The sequence below is a fragment of the Scyliorhinus canicula genome, chromosome 8 (assembly GCF_902713615.1).
Source record: "Scyliorhinus canicula chromosome 8, sScyCan1.1, whole genome shotgun sequence".
NCBI classification, from domain to species: domain Eukaryota; kingdom Metazoa; phylum Chordata; class Chondrichthyes; order Carcharhiniformes; family Scyliorhinidae; genus Scyliorhinus; species Scyliorhinus canicula.
Window position 1 is genome coordinate 159,962,598 of NC_052153.1, and position 21,138 is coordinate 159,983,735.

The window sequence follows — 21,138 nt, forward strand, 5'->3', positions numbered from 1 at the left end:
CTCGCCATTACGTATCTCCTTCCCCCCCCCCCCCCCCCCCCCCGGATCGGCCACAATACTCCCCACCTCGAACGCAACCCAACACCACCACCCCCTCGTCTTCATATCCAGCTCCGAATGAAACACTTGCCCAACCCATCCCTTTCTCATCCTTGTCTGGTCTTCCAGCGTAAGGTGCATCTCCTGCAAGAAAGCCACATCCGCCTTCAAACTCCTCAGATGCATGAATCCCCCGAGTGTTTAACCAGCCCATTCAGCCCCCTCACACTCTACGTGACCAGTCTGGTCCGGGGCTTCCTATCCCCTTCCCCTGCTGATCAGCCATATCCTTTTTTGAGCAAGTTCCCAGCCCGTGTCATGTGACTCTCCAGGATCGCTCTCGGCTATTCACCGTCCGCCTGTAAGTGATATTGCTACAGATGAAAGTAATGCAGCAGCAAGCTACCCGAGGAAGAGCCAAGTAATGTTCCAATGGAACTGGAAACGTTATCTGCAACGATGCACCTTTGCAAATCCAAAGTCAACCCATTGAGGTTCAAACCGAATTTACCTCTACTGTTGGAGCAGCCGCTCGTGAATTACGACACTCCCAAAGCATCAGGAAGTCCCCGGACAACTTATCTTATAAGGGACAGTGTTGAGATTCATTGTTATATGATATTGTAAATAATTCCATTGTTATTGAAATGTGTTAATCAGGAACGTAAAGGGGGAGGGTTGTGGTGGTGTGCCCCTTTAAGAGGGGAGTTCTCGGAGGGTCATAAGACCTGTTCGGCCACTAGGGCCGGAGCGCGTAAATCCTGAGGCTGAGCGCGGCGTTTTCGTAGCCAGTTTGGGGTCCAGGGTCATGGAGGACAGTAGCCTTGATCCCATTCTCTGTAAATATTACTCACCTTAATAAACTGCTTACTCGTTGATCTCCTTAGTCGTCGCCAGCCCGACAGGATACCACAGTTCTGTTTTTAGTTTAATTGCTTCCTGTTCATAACACAAGGAGAACACCTGGAAGCAGTAGGGCTTTTAATTGCAGCGATTAAAAAGGAGATGTGACTGTATCATTTTGTATTGCGGTTATTTTGTGAGAGGAGTTAAATACAGCGTGGCAAAATGTGACTTATTTAGATTTTAGAACATATTTCCCAGATTGTCACATCCAGGTTAGCTGTTATAGTACACCCACATAATGATTATTCCTTAAACCTCTGGCAGTTTGCTGTACTGCTGCGCCAAGATCTGCTTCTGCATCGTCTGCTCAACATTCTCTTCTTCGTCTTTCTGTTCTGCTTCATCCTCCTGAGGCGTACTGACAGGAGCTGGAAAACAGCCAGGTGCTCGCAGGCAGCCAGGGCCCAGCACTCAGGAATGAAGCCACAGCTGGAGTCAAGGTTGCGAGAGCTGGCAAAGGTAAAGAGGACATGCCTGCCTTCGCGGGCTGCAGGAGGAAAATTGGCAGCAGCCTGGAGGCCCTAAAGAGAAGGGCAAAAAATAGATTTCAGAATAGAACCATAGAATTCTTACAGTGCCGAAGGAGGGCATTCTGCCCATCAAGTCTGCACCGACCCTCTGAAAGAGCTCCTTACCTAGGCCCACTCCCCCACCCCATCTCCGTAACCCCATCGAACCTACACATCGTTGGACACTAAGGGGCAATTTAGCATGGCCTATCCACCACGAGCGGCATGGTAGCACAATGGTTAGCACTGTTGCTTCACAGCGACAGAGTCCCAGGTTCGATTCCCGGCTTGGCTCACTGTCTGTGTGGAGTTTGCACGTTCTTCCCGTGTCTGCGTGGGTTTCCTCCGGGTGCTCCGGTTTCCTCCCACAAGTCCCGAAAGACGTGCTTGTTAGGTGAATTGGACATTCTGAATTTCCTCTCAGTGTACTCGAACAGGCGCCGGAGTGTGGCGACTAGGGGATTTTCACAGTAACTTCATTGCGGTGTTAATGTAAGCCTACTTGCGACGCTAATAAGGATTATTATTATTACCTAACCTGCACATTAAGGCCAATTTATCATGGCCAATTCACCCAAGCTGCACATCTTTCGACTGTGGGAGGAAACCGGAGCACCCGGAGGAAACCCACGCAGACACGGGGAGAACGTACAAACCCCACACAGACACACACCCAAGGCTGGAATCAAACCCGGGTCCCTGGTGCTGTGAGGCAGCAGTGCTAACCACTGTGCCATCATGGGGAGAAGTAATTCACTGGAGAGCAACAATGACAAAGGTCGATGTTTTGTTATGCTCTTGACGTAGCCTAAGCTGCTTCCTTGATGTGCACTCTGACAAAGGAAGGTTCAGACTTGGAGATAGCTTTAACACATTTATTAAACTGTTAACGATTCTCCTACTTGGATTCGACTCTCCTGTTAATCCTGCTAAAGCTACTCAGACTGACGAACCAGTCTGCTACAATCCACGTGGTGGGTGTGATGTGTTTCAAATCAACCCTGAGTACTCACTAAGTGTCTCCACTGGAAAGAGGAAGATCATGTGTGCTGTGTCCTTTTATATGGGTTGGTGCAATGCCCTCCTGTGGTAATGTCACCTCTGTGTGTGTCTTGAATGCCCATTGGTCTGTCCTATCTTACTGACCTATTGGTTGAATGTCCATGTGTCATGATGTCTCTGGTGCTCCCTCTAGTGTCTAGCTAGGTGTTGTGTATCTACATTAACCCCTTTTGTATTTGCAGTGATGCATATCACCACAGTCGATACCTTTTGTGCAGTTACAAATATAAATATAGAATTAAAAAAATTAATGAAACTTAAGATTACTCACCAGGGGCGGCATTCTCCCCTACCCGGCGTGACGGAGGGTGCCGGCGTAGGGGAGTAGCGCCAACCACTCAGAGGTCGGGCCTCCCCAAAGGTGGGGAATTCTCCCCACCTTTGGGGGCCAGCCCCGCGCCGGAGCGGTTTGCACCAGAAGACTGGCGCAAAAAACCGGCGCCCCCGGCAGCGGGGCTGGCCGAAAGGCTTTCGCCGGTCGGCGCATGCGCGATGTGGGGTTCTCTTCCGCTTCCGCCATGGCGGACGCGGAAGGAGAAAGAGTGCCGCCTTGGCACTGGCCCGGAGTCTGAGCGGGGGGCCCCGATCGCGGACTAGGCCACCGTGGGGGCACCCCCCGGGGTTCGATCGCCCCCCGCCCCCCCAGGACCCTGGGGGCCCGCTCGCGCCGCTGATCCCGCCGTTCGAGAGGTGGTTTAAACCTCGGTGGCGGGAGAGGCCTCCCAGCGGCAGGACTTCGGCCCATCCGGGCCGGAGAATCACCACAGGGCCTCTCCGATCGGAGTGCCGAGATTCCGCCGCCGCCACTTCCCGGGTGGCGGAGAATCTCTGCCACGGCAGGGGCGGGATTTTAGGAGGCCCCAGGCAATTCTCCGACCTGCTGGGGGTCGGAGAATTTCGCCCCTGGTTACTCACCTTGTACAGTGAAATTTATCACGGTGATGAGATTCAGAGGTGAGAAAGAATCTTTAGTGCCCCATTGTGTCACCCAGTGGCTCCAGCATTGAGCTGTGTTGACTTGAAACAGCTTTTCAAGTTTTCTAGTGATGCCTGCTACATTAATGGGAGAATTCTATTAAAATTATGACAGGACTGGCATCACCAGATGTGGATATAATGTTTAAAATCCCACAGGCGCTTAGTTCAGATTGGATTTTTGAATTCAAGGACAGGACAAACATGCTCTAATACACATAGGGTCAGGCAGAACAGTTTTTGCAACAATATTACAGTGGCAAGCCATAGACTTAGTTAATTGTATTTTGTTGCTTTTACATGGAATTTTCTTAAGCTGTTCTCAAAATATTAAAATAAATTTAGAGTATCCAATTCATTTTTTCCAATTAAGGGGCAATTTAGCGTGGCCAATCCACCTACCCTGCACATCTTTCGTTTGTGGGGGAAAAACCCACACAAACACATGGAGAATGTGCAAACTCTACACGGACAGTGACCCAGAGCCGGGAGCGAGCCTGGGACCTCGGCGGCGAGAGACAGTAGTGCTAACCTGTGTGCCACCATGTTGCATTTGCAATTCTCAAAATAGACAAATCACTAAAAGAACATAGGACTGAATTTCCTGAGTAGTTCCACCAGACACCAACTACAATTCAGTTAGAATTTGGCAGAACTATAAGGGTTAGGATCAAGATCTTTCAATTCAGCCTTCAGTTGACCTATTAAAGGTCAAAGGGCAAAGCTTGCTCCCTCCCCTTCCAGGCAGAAGAAGCCATGGAATGCTCCTCCAGCTCTATGTGGGTAGCCGGGAACATTTCCAGTACCCGGGATCAGCATGTGTGCAGGAAGGGCTGCAGCTCCTGGAAGGCGGGTTTCAGAGCTGGAACAGCGACTGGGGATGGCTGGAGCATCTGCAAGTCTGAGAGCATCGTGGATAGAACATTTAGGGATGTCGACACACCGCTGCTAAAGGGACTTCAGGAAGGAAGAGAATGGGTGAATCTCATAGGGCAGTCCAAGAGAAACAGGCAGGTAGTTCAGGAGTCACCCGAGGTCCCGCTCGCAAATTGTTATTCCATTTGGGAGACTGGTTTCCCCAGGGGATGCAGAGAGAGCCAAGCGTCTGGCACCACAAGCACCACTGTCTGTATAGGTGGGGGAAAGAGAGGAAAGCGATTCTATAGTCCATGGAAGAGATAGTTGCTACTGTGGCCATCAGTGCGACTCTTTGATGGTGTGTTGTCTCCCTGGTGCCAGGGTCCAGGATGTCACTGAACGGCTACAAGGCACCCTGAAGGGAGAGGGTGATAGGGCAGAGATTATGGTCCATGTTGGTACCAATGGCATAGCTAGAAAGAGGGATGAGGTCTTGCATCAAGAATTCAGGAAGTTAGGCATTGGACTAAAGTGCAGGACCTCTCGGGTTGTAATCTCTGGATTACTCCCAGAGCCTGTGCTAGCGAACACAGAAATAGGAGAATGGTGCCGATGAATGCATGGTTTAAGGGTTGGTGTAGGGGGAGGGTTTTAGATTTCTGGATCACTCACACCATTTATGGGGAAGGCTGGAGCTGTACAAATGGGACAGTCTACATCTGAACCACAGCGGGACTAAACATCCTTGCGGGCGGGTTTGCTAGTGCTGTTGGGAGGAGGGGGTCACAAACTGATAGCAGAATAGATTCACAGCATAATACAGTAAAGCAAATAAGTCAAGGGAGTATAGCTTAAGTTTCAAGGGAGTACGGCAAGGCTGGATGGCCTCTACTTTAATGCCCGGAGTATTACAGGTAAAATGGACGAGTTAAGGATGAGGTGGAATTGTGATATAGTAGCCATCACGGAGACATGGCTGAGGGAGGGGCAGGAATGGCAGCTCAAAATTCCAGGATATAGAATCTTCAGGTGAGACAGGGGAGGGGGGTAAAAGAGGGGCAGGCATTGCATTATTGGTTAAGGAGTCCGTTACTGTAGTAAGGAGAAGTGATATGTTGAATGAATCTTTGTGGGTAGAGCTTAGGAATAAAAATAGGGCATTCGCATTGCTCGGTGTTTATTATAGACCCCCAGACAGTCAGCGGGAAATTGAGGAGGAAATATGTGTACAATTCACGGAGGTGTGTAAAAATAATAACAATAGGGTAATTATATCAAGCGATTTCAACTTTCCCAACATTAATTGGGATATTCATAGTGTAAAGGGCTTAGATGGAGTGGATTTCTTAATATGTGTACAGGAGAACCTTTGGTCAATATGTAGGGGATCCAGCAAGGGATGGTGCAACGCTGGACCTAATTCTGGTGGTTGAGGTGGTGGTGGGGAGCATTTTAGTGATAACAACCACAAAAATGGTACAATTTAAGCTTGTTATGGACAAAGAAATAGGCAAGTTGTAAAAAACAGTTTTGGACTGGGGGAGAGCAGATTTTAGCAAAATAAAGCAGGATCTGGCCAAGGTACACTGGGAAGAGCTTCTTGTGGGGAAATCTACAGAAGAGCAGTGGGAGGGCGTCACAAAGGAAATGGGGAGGGTACTGAGGCACCCTCCAAATTCAGGTGCTACTGCCACTGTCCTCACACCCCTCAAGACCATCACCACCACTGGGCTTGTGGAGTACCTGGCCAGCGAGAACGGCAAAGGCACCATCAACAGTGCCCCTAAATGAGTGTCCTTGCAAGAGGCTGCCTCCATCCGCGCCCATACCGACATCTCCCCCACTACCCGTTTCCTAACCATTGCTATATTTGCTGCCCATTAATAGTTCATTAAGCTTGGCAAAGCCAGCCCCCCCCCCCCCCCCCCCCCCCCCCCTCTCACCACCACCACCCCTACGCCCCGCTCCAGCAGCACCTTCTTTACCCGGGGGAATTTCCCACCAAACAAACCCCAAAATCTGGGCGTTAACTTTCCTAAAAAAAGGCCTTTGGAATAAAAATGTTCTGAAAAATGAACAGGAACCTCGGGAGCACTGTCATTTTCACGGTTTGCACCCACCCCTCTGGCGACAGTGGGAGCTCGTCCCACCTCTTAAAACCCCCCTTCATCTGCTGTACCAACTGCGCCAGGTTCAATTTATGCAATTGTTCCCATCCTCGCTCGAGCCACCTGAATGCCCAAGTCCCCACTACTTTAAACGGTGTTCGCCCAGACTTCCCTCCTGTCCCCTTGCTTGAGTCGGGAAAACCTCACTCTTCTCCATGTTTAATTTATACCCAGAAAACCAGCCGAATTCCTCTAAGATGTTCGTGATCCCCCCAATGCCTCCAACAGGCCCGAAATGTAAAGTAACAATCGTTCGCGTATAGGGAAACTCTATGCTCCATCCCCCCACCCCCACCCTGCACTATCCTTTTAAACTCCTCAACGCTCTAAGCGCCATGCCCAATGGTTCTATTGCCAGGACAAAAAGCAACGGGAAGAGTGGACATTCCTGCCTTGTCCCACGATGCAGTTCAAAATACCCCGAGCTCACTCGATTCATCCTCACACTTGCTACCAGCGCCCTATATAGCAACCGGACCCAATCCACAAACACCTGCCCAAACCCGAACCGTCCCAGAACTTTCCACAAATATTCCCATTCTACCCGTTCAAAGGCTTTCTCCGCATCCATAGCAACCACCACCTCCACCTCCTGTCCCACAGGGGGCATCGTAATCACATTCAATAAGCACCTGACGTTTGCCGACAAATGCCTTGTCTTTACAAATCCCGTCCGGTCCTCCCCTATCGTCCCTAGCCCCTGAATATCTCCTATCGAACCACAGGATCTCCTCCACAAGCCTAGCCATTTCTGCCCGCTCCGTCCTGTCCCTGTGCGCCCGAATCAATATAAACTACCCCCCCAACCACTGTCTTAAGCGCTTCAGCGGCGGCTGAAACCCCACCTGTGTCGTTCAGTTCGACATACCCTGAATGGTGGCTCTCACCCGCTCGTCCATCTCCTCATCTGCTAACAGCCCCATGTCTATTCTCCAATGTGGGCTTTGAATACCCCCCTCCCCCCCAACCCCGGGGTCCACTTGCAAGTCCACCCAATGTGGCGCGTGCTCAGAAACCACAATCACCAGTACCCCGGGTCGACCAACTCCGCCAGCAAAGTCTCATCCACAACAATGTAATCGATCCGCGAGTACACCCTGTGCACATGAGAGAAGTATGAAAATCCCTTCACTCTTGATCTCCCAAGCCTCCACGGGTCCACCCCCCCTTCCCCCAGCCATCAACCCTCTTAGTTCCTTTGCCACCGCCCACACCCTCCCTGATCGTGGACTCGAATGGTACAATCCTGGCTCGAAAAGCGTATTAAAGTCTCTCCCCCCCGGGCCATTATCAACAGGTGCGAGTCCAGGTCCGGGATCTTCCCCAGCACCCGGCTCATGAATTCAACATCATCCCAATTTGGGGTATAAACATTCACCAAGACCACTGGCAGCTTGTCCAATTTCCCGCTCACCATCACAAACCTTCCCCCCGGGTCTGCCACTATGTTCCCCACCTCAAATGCTACCTTCATTTTTATTAGCACTGCAACTCCCCGCGTCTTCAGATCTAACCCTGAGTGAAAAACCTGTCTAACCCATCCCTTCCTCATCCTAATATGGTCCCCAATCTTCAAAAGCGTTTCCTGGAAAAATGCCACATCCACCTTTAAATTCCTCAACTGTGTGAACACGTGCGACCGTTTGACCGGCCCATTCAGCCCCTCCAATTCCATGCGACCAGCCTGGTCAGGGGGCACCCAGCACCGCTCTCCTGCCGATCAACAATAACGCTTCTTGGGATAACCCTCCGCCCTATTTATTGACTACAGCTCTGCTTTCAACACCATAATCACAGCCAAGCTCATATCAAAGCTCCAAAACCTAGGACTTGGCTCCTCACTCTGCAACTAGATCCTCGATTTTCTGACCCATGGACCACTATCAGTAAGGATAAACAACAATACCTCCTCCACGATAGCCCTCAATACTGGGGCCCTGCAAAGCTGTGTACTTAGCCCCCTACTTACTCCCTGTACACACAAGACTGTGTGGCAAAATTTGGTTCCAACTCCAGCTACAAATTTGCTGATGACACAACCGTAGTGGGTCGGATCCCGAACAACGATGAGTCAGAATACAGGAGGGAGATAGAGAAACTAGTGGGGTGGTGTGATGACAACAATCTCTCTGTCAATATCAGCAAAACTAAAGAGCCGGTCATTGACTTCAGGAAGCAAAGTACTGTACACACCCCTGTCAGCATCAACGGGGTCGAGGTGGAGATGGTTGACAGCTCCAAATTCCGAGGTGTGCACATCACCAACAATCTGTCCTGGTCCACCCACGTCGACACTACGACCAAGAAAGCACAACAGCTTTCTCAGGAAACTAAGGGGGCTGGATTCTCCGCGCCGAAATCGCGATCGGCACGGGGGCAGAGAATGGGCGTTTATGACGAAATCTGGTCCGACGCTGTTCCCACGATTCTCCGGGAGAATCGTTCGAGAGTCTCTCACGTGCGAACTATGCGGCGCAGGTAGGGGGCCATTGACAGAGGTCCCCCAGGCAATTCTCCGAGGAAAACTGGCTGAGTCCCCGACGGCGTGGTTCTAACCACCTATCAGTTCTCGAGAATGGCTAGTGGCGGCTGTGGACTTAGTCCGCGGCCACCCCTGGTGGGGGGCGGGGGGATCGCTCACTGTGGGGGAGGGGGCTCATGGATGGCCAAGCAGGCGCGCGCAATCTCGAGGGGGCCTATATTTCTGGTGCCACTCCGTGGTCCGAATCCGCCATGTCCCACGGGGCCGCCACTGCAGGCCGCCGCCATGTGCATGCGCGGACTCCCGACCGGAAGTGCGGGGCCCCGTATCTACATCCAGAGGTGCGAGAACCACTCCGGGGCCCTGCCAGCACCCTGGCGGTAGCAGAATCACTCAGGACTTTCTCAAGGAAAGTCCAGAGTGATTCGCCAGCGTTTTTACACTAACGTGGGGACATAGCCCCATTATTGGAGAATCCCGCCCAGGATATTCAGCATATTTATCGAAGAGAAGGAATTGGTAGATGTTAAGTCTGGAGAAGGGTGTGTAGATATCCTGGGTCACATTAAGATCCAAAAAGATGAGGTGTAGAGCGTCTTGAAAAATATTAAGGTGGATAAGGAGGCAAGAAATGAAAATGAAAATCACTTTATTGTCACGAGTAGGCTTCAATGAAGTTACTGTGAAAAGCCCCTAGTCGCCACATTCCGGCGCCTGTCCGGGGCGAAAGAGACAAAATTGCTGAGGCCTTGACAGAAATCTTTGGATCCTCACTGTCTTCAGATGATGTCCTGGAGGACTGGAGAGTAGCCAATGTTGTTCCTTTGTTTTAGAAGGGTAGCAAGGATAATCCAGGAAACTACAGGCCGGTGAGCCTTATGCCAGTGGGAAGGAAATTACTGGAGAGATACAGGGATATCCGAGGTAGGTTCTTTACTCAGAGAGTGGTTAGGGTGTAGACTTCCTGCTGTGATAGTGGAGTCGGACACTTTAGGAACTTTCAAGCGTTTATTGGATAGGCGCATGGAGCACACCAGAATGATAGGGAGTGGGATAGCTTGATCTTGGTTTTGGACAATGCTCAGCACAACATCGAGGGCCCAAGGGCCTGTTCTGTGCTGTACTGTTCTATGTTCTATGTTCTACTCCCATTTGGAAGCAAGGTATATTAACGAGAGGCAGCACGGTTTTGTGAAGGGGAGGTCGTCTCACTAACTTGATAGAGTTTTTCAAGGAGGTCACAAAGGTTATTGATGCAGGTAGGGAGGCGGATGTTGTCTATATGGATTTCAGTAAGGCCTTTGACAAGGTCCCTCATGGCAGAGTGGTACAAAAGGTGAAGTCACAAGGAATCAGGGGTGAGCTGGCAAGATGGATACAGAATTGGCTAGGTCATAGAAGGTAGAGAGTAGCAATGGAAGGGTGCTTTTCTGATTGGAGGGCTGTGACTAGTGATGTTCCGCAGGGATCAGTGCTGGGACCTTTGCTGTTCGTAGTATATATAAATGATTTGGAGGAAAATGTAACTGGTCTGATTAGTAAGTTTGCGGACGACACAAAAGTTAGTGGAATTGCAGATAGCGATGAGGACTATCAGAGAATACAGCAGGATTTAGATCATTTGGAGACTTAGGCGGAGAGATGGCAGATGGAGTTTAATCCGGACAAATGTGAGGTAATGCATTTTGGAAGGTCTAATGCAGGTAGGGAATATACAGTGAATGGTAGAACCCTCAAGAGTATTGACAGTCAGAGAGATCTAGGTGTACAGGTCCACAGGTCACTGAAAGGGGCAATACAGGTGGAGAAGGTAGTCAAGAAGGCATACAGCATGCTTGCCTTCATTGGCCGGGGCACTGAGTATAAAAATTGGCAAGTCATGTTGCAGCTGTATAGAACCTTAGTTAGGCCACTTGGAGTGTAGTGTTCTATTCTGGTCGCCACACTACCAGAAGGATGTGGAGGCTTTAGAGAGGGTGCAGAATAGATTTACCAGGATGTTGCCTGGTATGGAGGGCATTAGCTATAAGGAGAGGTTGAATAAACTTGGTTTGTTCTCACTGGAACGAAGAAGGTTGAGGGGCGACCTGATAGAGGTCTACAAAATTATGAGGGGCATAGACAGATGGGATAGTCAGAGACTTTTTCCCAGGGTAGAGGGGTCAATTACTAGGGGGCATAGGTTTAAGGCGCGAGGGGCAAGGTTTTGAGGAGATGGACGAGGCACGTTTTTTACACAGAGTGTAGTAGGTGCCTGGAACTCGCTGCCGGAGGAGGTGGTGGAAGCAGGGACGATAATGATGTTTAAGGGGCATCTTGACAAATACATGAATAGGATGGGAATAGAGAGATATGGACCCCGGAAGTGTAGAAGATTTTAGTTTAGACGGGCAGCATGGTCGGCGCAGGCTTGGAGGGCCGAGGGGCCTGTTCCTGTGCTGTACTTTTCTTTGTTCTTTGTTCTTTGTTCTTTGTATGTCCACATTGACTCTCACTAACATTTACAGATGCACCTTAGAAAGCATCCTATCTGGCTGCATCACAGCCTGGTATGGCAACTGCTCGGCCCAGGACCGCAAGGAACTGCAGAGTTATGTCTACACCTCCCGCTGCCTTGGGAAAGCGGGCTGCATAATCAAAGACCACTCCCACCCGGTTTATTCACTCTTCCAACTTTTTCCACCGAGCAGGCGATACAAAAGTCTGAGAACACGCACGAACACATTCAAAAATAGCACTGTTGCTTCACAGCTCCAGGGTCCCAGGTTCGATTCCGGCTTGGGTCACAGTCTGTGCAAAGTCTGCAAGTTCTCCCCGTGTGTGCGTGGGTTTCCTCTAGGTGCTCCGGTTTCATCCCACAGTCCAAAGATATGCAGGTTAGGTGGATTGGCCATGATAAATTGCCCTTAGTGTCCAAAAAGGTTAGGTGGGATTACAGGGATAGGGTGGAGCTGTTGGCTTAAGTGAGGTGCTCTTTCTAAGGGTCGGTGCAGAGCTAATGAGCCAAATGGCCTCCTTCTGCACTGGAAAGTCCGTGATTGTTACCAGATTCCTGAACAACCCTCTTATGGACTGATCTGATCTCTTCACACATCTTCTCTCCTGTAGGCTCAATGTATTCACATTGTGTGTTTTATGATTGCCCTATGCATTTTCTTTTCATGTATGGAACGATCTGTCTGGACTGTACGCAGAACAATACTTTTCGCTTCACCTCCGTACACATGACAATAAACAAATCCAAATCAAAATCGTTAGCGAGTGACTGCCGAAGAACAACATACAGTATATAATTGTTAAAGTTTGTGTATTGTAAGATCAACAAATAATACATTCTATGAATATGAAAGTCTACATTTTTAAAGTGCTTTGTAAAATATTGTTATTTTGTGTACTCACATGGGCACGCATGCTGCAACACCTTTACTCAAAATCCCACTTTACAAGCTCAGGCTCAGCTCCCTGTGTTCGGTCTGAGAGAGAAAGCTCGCTTTAATCACCATGTCCTTATCCCGATCTGTCAAGGTGAAGTTTCCTCTGCTTTTCTATTTCCATATTCCACCTCTTATTTTTATTTCAAAGGCTATTGAGTGGAGAGCAGAGGAATATAAGACGCCACTACAGACTGAGTGAAGATGGCTCAAGTATCACTCTGGGCTCGGCATCAAAACAAATAGAAAAAGCACGATCGGTGGCAGCAAACAGCGTAGAAGGCCGGACTGGGGGGGGGGGGGGGGGGGGGGACGACTATGATCAGAAGATTAACGAGCATGTTGGGGGTAGGTGACATTGTGATTGAAAGGCCAGTGAACATGGGGGGAGTTAGGTGTAGCTGTAATTGGAGGGTTTGGGAGAGGGGGCAGGACCTGGAAAGAACCACTGTGGAAAGTTCCAGAGATCCGGAGAGTCTGCAGTTTACAACAGTCTTCAAAGTCGGGGGCGCGACCCCGCGGGTGGGCCACGGGCGGGTGTCGGGAGGGTCACGGAGCCGTTGTCCGCGGCGCTCCCGATTGCGCAAATCCCCGCGCAACAGCCGGCTTTTCATAACGCCGGGCTGCAAGTGACCGCGAACATGTAAAAAAAAATTAACCGCATTGCGCATGCACGATAATTTGCAGCTTTTTATTTTACAAGTTCTGTAGCGGATTTTATTCATTTATTTTATTCATTTAATTTTTATTTATTTTATTAATTTTTTTTTACAAGTTCGGGGGTTTTTTAATTCTTTTTTTTCATTTATTTTGCTCATTTTTATTTTATTTTTTATTTTTACAAGTTCGGGGGGGGTTTATTTGATAAACTTTTACAGGAAACAAATTCAGAACTTTGGACAGATGGAGACTCCATACTTTCCGACACTAGAAAGCTTCACCTTCATCCAACAGGTTCCATTGGAGGAGCGTGCATGAGGGCCAAAGGGACCCAACACCATTTCCTCCATTTTTGTCAGCAGCAAACAAGGTAAGAGAAAATGGTGGGTCGCGCAGGTCGGCCGGTTGGTAAAAATGGTCCCCAGAAAAAAACTTTGAAGAACACTGGTTTACAACATGAATTCCCATCTCATAGTGTATTGACTTGTCCTGTTTCCTGTCACTGTGGTTGAAGAGCGCTCCCAGTATCAACAAGAATATTTAAAGCCCTCTATTATGCTACAATGTATGGGATTAAAGTGATGTTATTTTTTGTAACCCTATTCACTGTTTCTGCAGTTGGGGCTGCGACGCACAGTTTGGGAACCACTGTAATGTATTGGAAGAGTAAGATACATCGAACTAATTAAATACATTGAGGAATGGTTTCAAACACGCAGTATTGAATATTGGTGCTTTTGACCTGACCCAACCGTATCTTAAATAATAGCAGATCGTGCTAGAATTACTCCGCAGGTCTGGCAACATTAATGGAGAGAGAAACTGAGCTAACATTTTGAGTTGAATGTGACTCCGAAAAATTGGTTTTTCTGTGACCCTTGATAACAGGAATTTGATTTGATTTGGAACACTGCCACTGAAGGCAGCATTCACTTTGTAATCAAGCTACCATCATCTAGTGACAGGGTTGGGGTACTGCAAGCTTAAAATGGAAAATTTAGCTAAGCCGGGTTTTTCTCAGAAGGGATAAGTCCAAACGAGCGGTCATATAGGGGCGAGAATTTACATGGCAGTGACCTCGCTCAATTGACCATCACCGGGCCTGTTAGCCAATTAAGGATGTCAGGCTGACTCTCCAATTTGCCAGCACAATCGAAGAGCTAGCAGCTCTGCAGCTTTGCCAGCAGCATCAAGAGAGGTGCCCAGAGTTGTGGCTGCAAGGAGAACAAGAGGGTGCTTCCAGTTTTCACTGCCAGGGCCATGCAGGCAGGCACCAGTGATTGGGGGTGTCGGCTCCACCAGAGGGGGAATCGGAGACCTGGAGACCAGCTTTTTACTGCTGGAGATCCCCTCTTTGAGCCATGGGGCCTTCAGATGCAAAGCCTGGGAATGTGCTAAGAGGCTGCCTCCATGCAGCCGGGGGCCTCCACATACGGGGAGCTGCTCCATCACCAGCAAAATGTGAGCAGCCAGGAAGATGGCCCTCAATTGGGCCTTTATTGGCCGCCCCCTTCTAGTCAATTGCCGGCTGATCCAATGCCATTCCACAGCTGGGAAAATGGCTCGGTTGCAGGACTGTTCCCACCACCCGTAGCCATTTGGCCTGGTAGAGGCGAGGCGGTAAAACCTCACCCCTCTCTTCACAAAGTAGCACTGAAAATCAATTTACAACAAGAATATGTATTTCTATAGTGCCTCCAACATAGAAAAATGTCCAAAGTTATGACTAATAGTTGAAAAAAAAATAATGGTAATTGAGTAAAAAATAGAGGCACTACTGGGGCTGTCCAAAAAACTGGTTAAAGGAGGGGTCAATGAGGAAAGAGCAGTAGAGGGTAATTTAGGAAATAGTTTTAAAATCAAAGTACTTATTTACACTTCTTTGTTTGTAGGTTTTTCTTTTAATTTTTAAGAATTAAAGTCTTCATGGTGAATGGGAAAGCAGGAACTGAGGCTGTAGCCTCAATCCTTAAGAACGTTATGTTAATCCAAGGTGAAGTCAGGTGAAATACCAGATACCATATCAAGTCTATTGTATTTGATGTACATGGCCAAGGATATAGAGGCAGGCTGCAGATTGAAGCTGAAGCAAAATGTGAACTACACAATTTAAATTAAAGAGTACAAATTCTACTCCTTAAAATAAGCTATTCTCAAAAATTAAATAAATTGCCTCTCTGCCTCCAATCTATTTATTTTTATATGCCTCCATTTAAAAAAATTATCTTAGACTCAATGGCTTTCACACTCTTCGACAAGGCTGCCTCTATAATATCATTTTAGTCTCTGCAATATCCCTCACGAGGCCCAGGAGGATACCCTAATTGATCTCCCTGTATGACTCATGGAATATGAGCTTCCCCGCTATCGTCGGAGGCCCACTGTAATGAATTCCAATTGGCTTTATTGGTTGGCCAATTGGAGTATGAGCTCCCTCAATGATAGCTCATTGAGGGGGCCCATATAAGCACCTGTGTAGGCTTTGTGAGCCAGTCTTAAGTTGACTGGACTGCTAGCAGCACTGTTTGTAGCTGCTCCTGTAATATCGTTATTGTAAATAAATATTGGTGTGGTGACGGAACTCCTACCTCCCGTGGATTACTACACCCACCCAGCTGGGGTCGGTTACCAGGCTATGTAAAAGCCAGCCTGGACTGGGCCCGACACTCTGGCAGTCTTGAAGGGGACTTAGTGTGCGTACACCGCCCTGGCGATTGTTGTTTATGGCTACAATATTTTTTATTCGCCTACAAGGGCCTCCTGAGTCTTCATGCTGGCAATGAGGTAAAAGCAGCAATTCTGGATGTCCCAGTCTCATCAGACTGTTGCTGTGCAGGAATGAGATCAGGGAGGTTTTAAAATGCTGCTCTTTTGGAAATGACTGGCCTTTAATGCAGGCCTGGAAGATTAGGCCCAATAAGCCGAGTGAGTGCAGTATTTCTTCTGGGCGAATGGCACCAGGAGAGAGGACTGGCAGAAGGTAATCATCCTGACCGCCTGCGGTGCCCCAACCTTTGGAATAATCAAGAACCTCACTTCCCTGCAGCCCTGGACTCAAAGTCATTTGATAAAGTGGAGTTAGTGTTGAATCATTACTGGAAGGGTCCTTCCTGTTTATTCTCTGTTTACTCCCTTATTTTCTCTTTCTTTTATTTTTGCCGTTACATTTTTGATCAATGGATGATTTATGGACATGTGTCTTTAATTTAAGGCAACCTGTATCTTTAATTCAAGTAGAAGGAAGCAGTCCCCTGTGCCTTTAATTCAATCAGATGCTTGTGCTGGTTCATACTGGAGTTATAGACAGTCAGGGACCAATACAGAGATTGGCTGGGACTTGATTGATTTGGCTGGTGGCCCAAGAGGCTGTGCTCTGCTGGTAACAGGTGGTGTTTGGATCTGATCCCACTGAAATGTTTTCAGAGTCACAAGGTTCTCAGTTTGTTTCAGTTTGACGCCTGGGAGCTTAGAAAGAAGACCCACTCTCTCTTCTTTCCGTTTTTCTCCAGAAAAGCTGTGTTTCTGAACTGGCAGAGCCTGGATGAATCAGTTTTGGGCCCCATATCAAAGGAAGGATGTGCTGGCCTTGGAAAGGGTCCAGAGGAGGTTCACAAGAATGATCCCTGGAATGAAGAACTTGTCATATGAGGAACGGTTGAGGACTCTGGGTCTGTACTCGTTGGAGTTTAGAAGGATGAGGGGGGATCTTATTGAAACTTACAGGATACTGTGAGACCTGGATAGAGTGGACGTGGAGAGGATGTTTCCATTTGTAGGAAAAACTAGAACCAGAGGACACCATCTCAGTTTGACTAAAGGGATGATCCTTTAAAACAGAGATAGGGAGGAATTTCTTCAGCCAGAGGGTGGTGAATCTGCGGAAATGTTTTCCGCAGAAGGGTGTGGAGGCCAATTCACTGAGTGTCTTTAAGACAGAGATAGATAGGTTCTTGATTAATAAGGGGACCAGGAGTTATGGGGAGAAGGCAGGAGAATGGGGATGTGAAAATATCAGCCATGATTGAATGGCAGAGCAGACACGATGGGCCAAGTGGCCTAATTCTGCTCCTATGTCTTATGGTCTTATGGTCTTATAGGTGAACCATTAAAGGCTGTGCAGACAAAGTCCAGAATCTGCCAGCTCCCTTCAGAAAGCACCAGCTTGTTCTCACTCCAATAAACCTGTGGGTGTTGGATTCCTGAAACTACAGAGGCCTGAATAGAGGCCACAAACTGACAGCAAAGGTTGATGAAGCAGGGACACTGCTTCTCTGAGAATGTTGTGAGTACAGGCTGCAAAACAAAGACTGTGATTTACAAGCGTACTGAGGAAAGAATTCAAGGAACCATTATCTCAATCAAAGACTCTTTTCTCTTTCACTGACATTTGTCCCCCTTTTCCACCCTTCTGTGTTTGTCTGTCTTGTGCCTATGGGTAGAAGGTGCAGAGATAAGTTAAAGTAGGAGTTAAGTATTTATTAATATTCAACAAACTATATTTGCTGTGTATTTCATTATAATTTTCGCTATAAATAAACAGTAATTGTGTTCAAACTTACAAACCCCGTGACTGTAATTATTGGGTAGCCAAAGGTCAAAGGCTTCGGGTGGTTTTAGAAGAATTATTGGGTAATTCACTTGTGTTGTGACTCTGGGATGAGTGGTGCTGGAACTGACTGCTTACTTGCCCAGTGTGTCGTAACATTACGACCCAAAACTGTCCATGATAATGCAACAATATCGGTTTAATGCGGCTGTACAGACACCGGGGAAGAACATTGTGAGTTCGGTCCATTCCTCCCCAAAATGTTATGGGACCGTTTAATGTGGCAAACCAACAATGTAGTAACTCAGAGGAAGTTGTTGGCAGAACCAACATTAGACCTGGAAAGAGCCATAGAGCTAGCCATGTCACGTGAAAATGCTTAGAAGAGTGTTCAGGAGCTCCAGGGTTCCGTTGACTACAGCGTTCATAACATTGGACAGCCCTCGTACAGGACTGCAGCTCCCTCTCAGACCAGTGCTCGCATGACCAGATCGTCACCTAAGCAACCAAGTACAGAACATCACATCTGGACTCAATGGTCGATAGCCACCACAGACCAGTGATACCTCCTCAGAGGACGACGGGGAGTATCAACAGCATCGCCATGCTTGTGGTCGCAGTACCCATGGCAACCAAGGCCGCCAGAATCAACAAAGAACACTTTGCGCTGGGCAGACGAGAAGGGCGCCAGAGCCAGGGCCTTGCATGTGGCAAATTCGGTAGTGCGTATCTACCAGGACTGGAGTGCGGAGGTGGCCAAGCGGAGAGCCGGGTTTAACCGGACGAAGGCGGTGCTCCACGGAAAGCAGGTTAAGTTCGGCATGCTGCCTGTGGGTCTCCTACAAGGACCGGCATCACTATTTTGAGTCCCCGGAGGAGGCGTGGGCCTTTGTGCAGGCTGAAAAGTTGGACTCGAACTAGAGATTGGGGGCTGTGGGAGTTTTTAAAATTTCTGTATCACTGTTTATGCTGTTGCTGGTTATTCTGTTTGTTTTTGTTTTTTCTCTCGCTTTCGGATGATGTTGGTTATGGTTTTGTGTTTTAAGGGGGGTATTGGGGTTTGTGGTTGATCTGTGTTTTTGTTTGTACGGAGTTGGTGGATGGGTTGGGACTGCTGTTTGGGAGCTGCGTTGGGGGGGTGGGGTGGGGCAGTGTGAAAGTGCGGGCTTTTCTCTGGTTTCCCGGGACGAGGGGGGTGGAGCTAGTGGCAAGGGGCGTGGTTATCAGATCCGTTTTCCCGCACTGAATCGGTGCCAAGGAGCTGATGCAGGGGAGGAGGGGTGACCTCATATCGGGAGGGGTCGGAGTTAGGGCAGGAGCTGCCGGGGTCAGCAGAAGTCAGCTGGCTCACGGGAGTACTATGGAGGGAGCGTCACGGCTAGGAGGGGTCCTAGCCTGGGGGGGATACAGGGTTGCTGCTGGATTGGCCAGGGAGGAGTTGGTGTGGGTCGGGGGGGTCGGGGTGAGGTTCTATCGCCGTGGGAAACGGGCCGAATGGGTGATGGCCAGGGGCGAGCAGTCGATGGGCTATGGCTAGTCGACGGGGGAGGGTGGCGGGGTGCCCCCTGATCCGGCTGATTACGTGGAACGTGAGGGGGTTGAATGGGCTGGTTAAGCGGGCCCGGGTGTTTTCGCATCTGAAGGGGCTGAAGGCAGACGTGGCCGTGCTCCAGGAGACCCACCTGAAGGTGGCGGACCAGGTCCGTCTGAGGAAGGGGTGGGTGGGGCAGGTTTTCCATTCAGGGCTCGACTCGAAGAACCGGGGGGTGGCGATCCTGGTGGGGAAGAGGGTGGCGTTTGAGGCATCTGAGGTTGTGGCTGATAGTGGCGGCAGATATGCGATGGTGAGCGGTAAGCTGCAGGGGGAGAGGGTGGTGTTGGTAAATGTGTACGCCCCAAATTGGGATGATGCTGGTTTCATGAGGCGTATGTTGGGCCGCATTCCTGGCCTGGAGGTGGGGGGGCTTGATCATGGGGGGGGGAGGGGGGGGGGGGGGGGGGGACGGACACTTCAATACGGTGCTGGATCCCCTACTGGATCGTTCTAGTTCAAGGACAGGCAGGAGGCCGGCGGCGGCCAAAGTGTTGAGGGGGTTTATGGACCAGATGGGAGGAGTGGATCCCTGGAGGTTCGGGAGGCCGAGGGCTCGGGAGTACTCTGTTTTCTACCATGTGCACAGGGTTTATTCCCGCATTGATTTCTTTGTTCTGAGTAAGGGACTGGTCCCGAGGGTGGAGGAGGCCGAGTATTCGGCTATTGCGATTTCGGACCATGCTCCGCATTGGGTGGATCTGGAGATGGGGAGGTGCGGGATCAGCGCCCGCTTTGGCGTCTGGACGTGGGGTTGTTGGCTGATGAGGAGGTGTGTAGGAGGGTCCGGGGATGTATCGAGAGGTATCTCGAGGTCAATGATACTGGGGAGGTCCAGGTGGGGATGGTGTCCAAGATGTCCAAAGATGTGCGGGTTAGGTGGATTGGCCATGCTAAATTGCCCGTAGTGTCCTAAAAAGTAAGGTTAAGGGGGGGTTGTTGGGTTACGGGTATAGGGTGGATATGTGGGTTTGAGTAGGGTGATCATGGCTTGGCACAACATCGAGGGCCAAAGGGCCTGTTCTGTGCTGTACTGTTCTATGTTCTATGTGTGGGAGGCTCTGAAGGCAGTGATTGGGGGGAGCTGATCTCCATCCGAGCCCATAGGGAGAGGGGAGAGAGGAGGGAGAGGGAGAGACTGGTGGGGGAGCTGTTGAGTGTAGATAGGAGGTACGCGGAGGCCCCGGAGGAGGGATTGCTGGGGGAGCGGCGTAGCTTGCAGGCCAAGTTTGATTTATTGACCACCAGAAAGGCGGAGACACAGTGGAGGAAGGCGCAGGGAGCGGTCTATGAATATGGAGAGAAGGCGAGCAGGATGCTGGCGCATCAGCTTCGTAAGCGGGACCTGGCTAGGGAGATTGGTGGAGTGAAGGATAGGGGTGGGAATGTGGTGCGGCAGGGGGCAGAGGTCAATGAGGTCTTTAGGGACTTCTACAGGGAACTGTACCGGTCGGAGCCGCCGGTGGTGGGAGGGGGAATGGAGAGCTTTTTGGACAGGCTGCGATTTCCAAGGGTGCAGGAGGAGCAGGTGGAGGGACTGGGGGCGCCAATCGAGTTGGAGGAGCTGGTCAGTGGGATTGGCCACATGCAGTCGGGGAAGGCGCCGGGACCGAATGGGTTCCCGGTTGAAGTTTATAAGAAATACGTGGACCTGCTGGGCCCCCTGTTGGTCAGGACCTTTAACGAGGCATGGGAGGGGGGTGTTTTGCCCCCGACGATGTCTCGGGCGCTGATCTCCCTGATCCAGAAGCGTGATAAGGACCCCTTGCAGTGCGGATCATACAGGCCGATTTCACTGCTGAATGTGGACGCCAAGTTGCTGGCGAAGATCTTGGCCACTAGAATAGAGGACTGTGTGCCGGGGGTGGTACATGAAGATCAGACGGGTTTTGTGATGGGGAGGCAGCTGAA

The 21,138-nt window shown here is 49.7% G+C and overlaps 1 long non-coding RNA gene across 1 annotated transcript; it reads right to left on the reverse strand.

Moving 5' to 3' along the window:
• Positions 1-1,006: 1,006 nt before the first annotated feature.
• Positions 1,007-12,648, reverse strand: LOC119970023. The gene is made up of 2 exons (XR_005461522.1): positions 12,399-12,648; positions 1,007-1,466 (listed from the first exon to the last, which is right to left on the reverse strand). It is a non-coding gene; the product is annotated as an uncharacterized LOC119970023 (long non-coding RNA).
• Between the last annotated feature and the right edge of the window lie 8,490 nt (positions 12,649-21,138).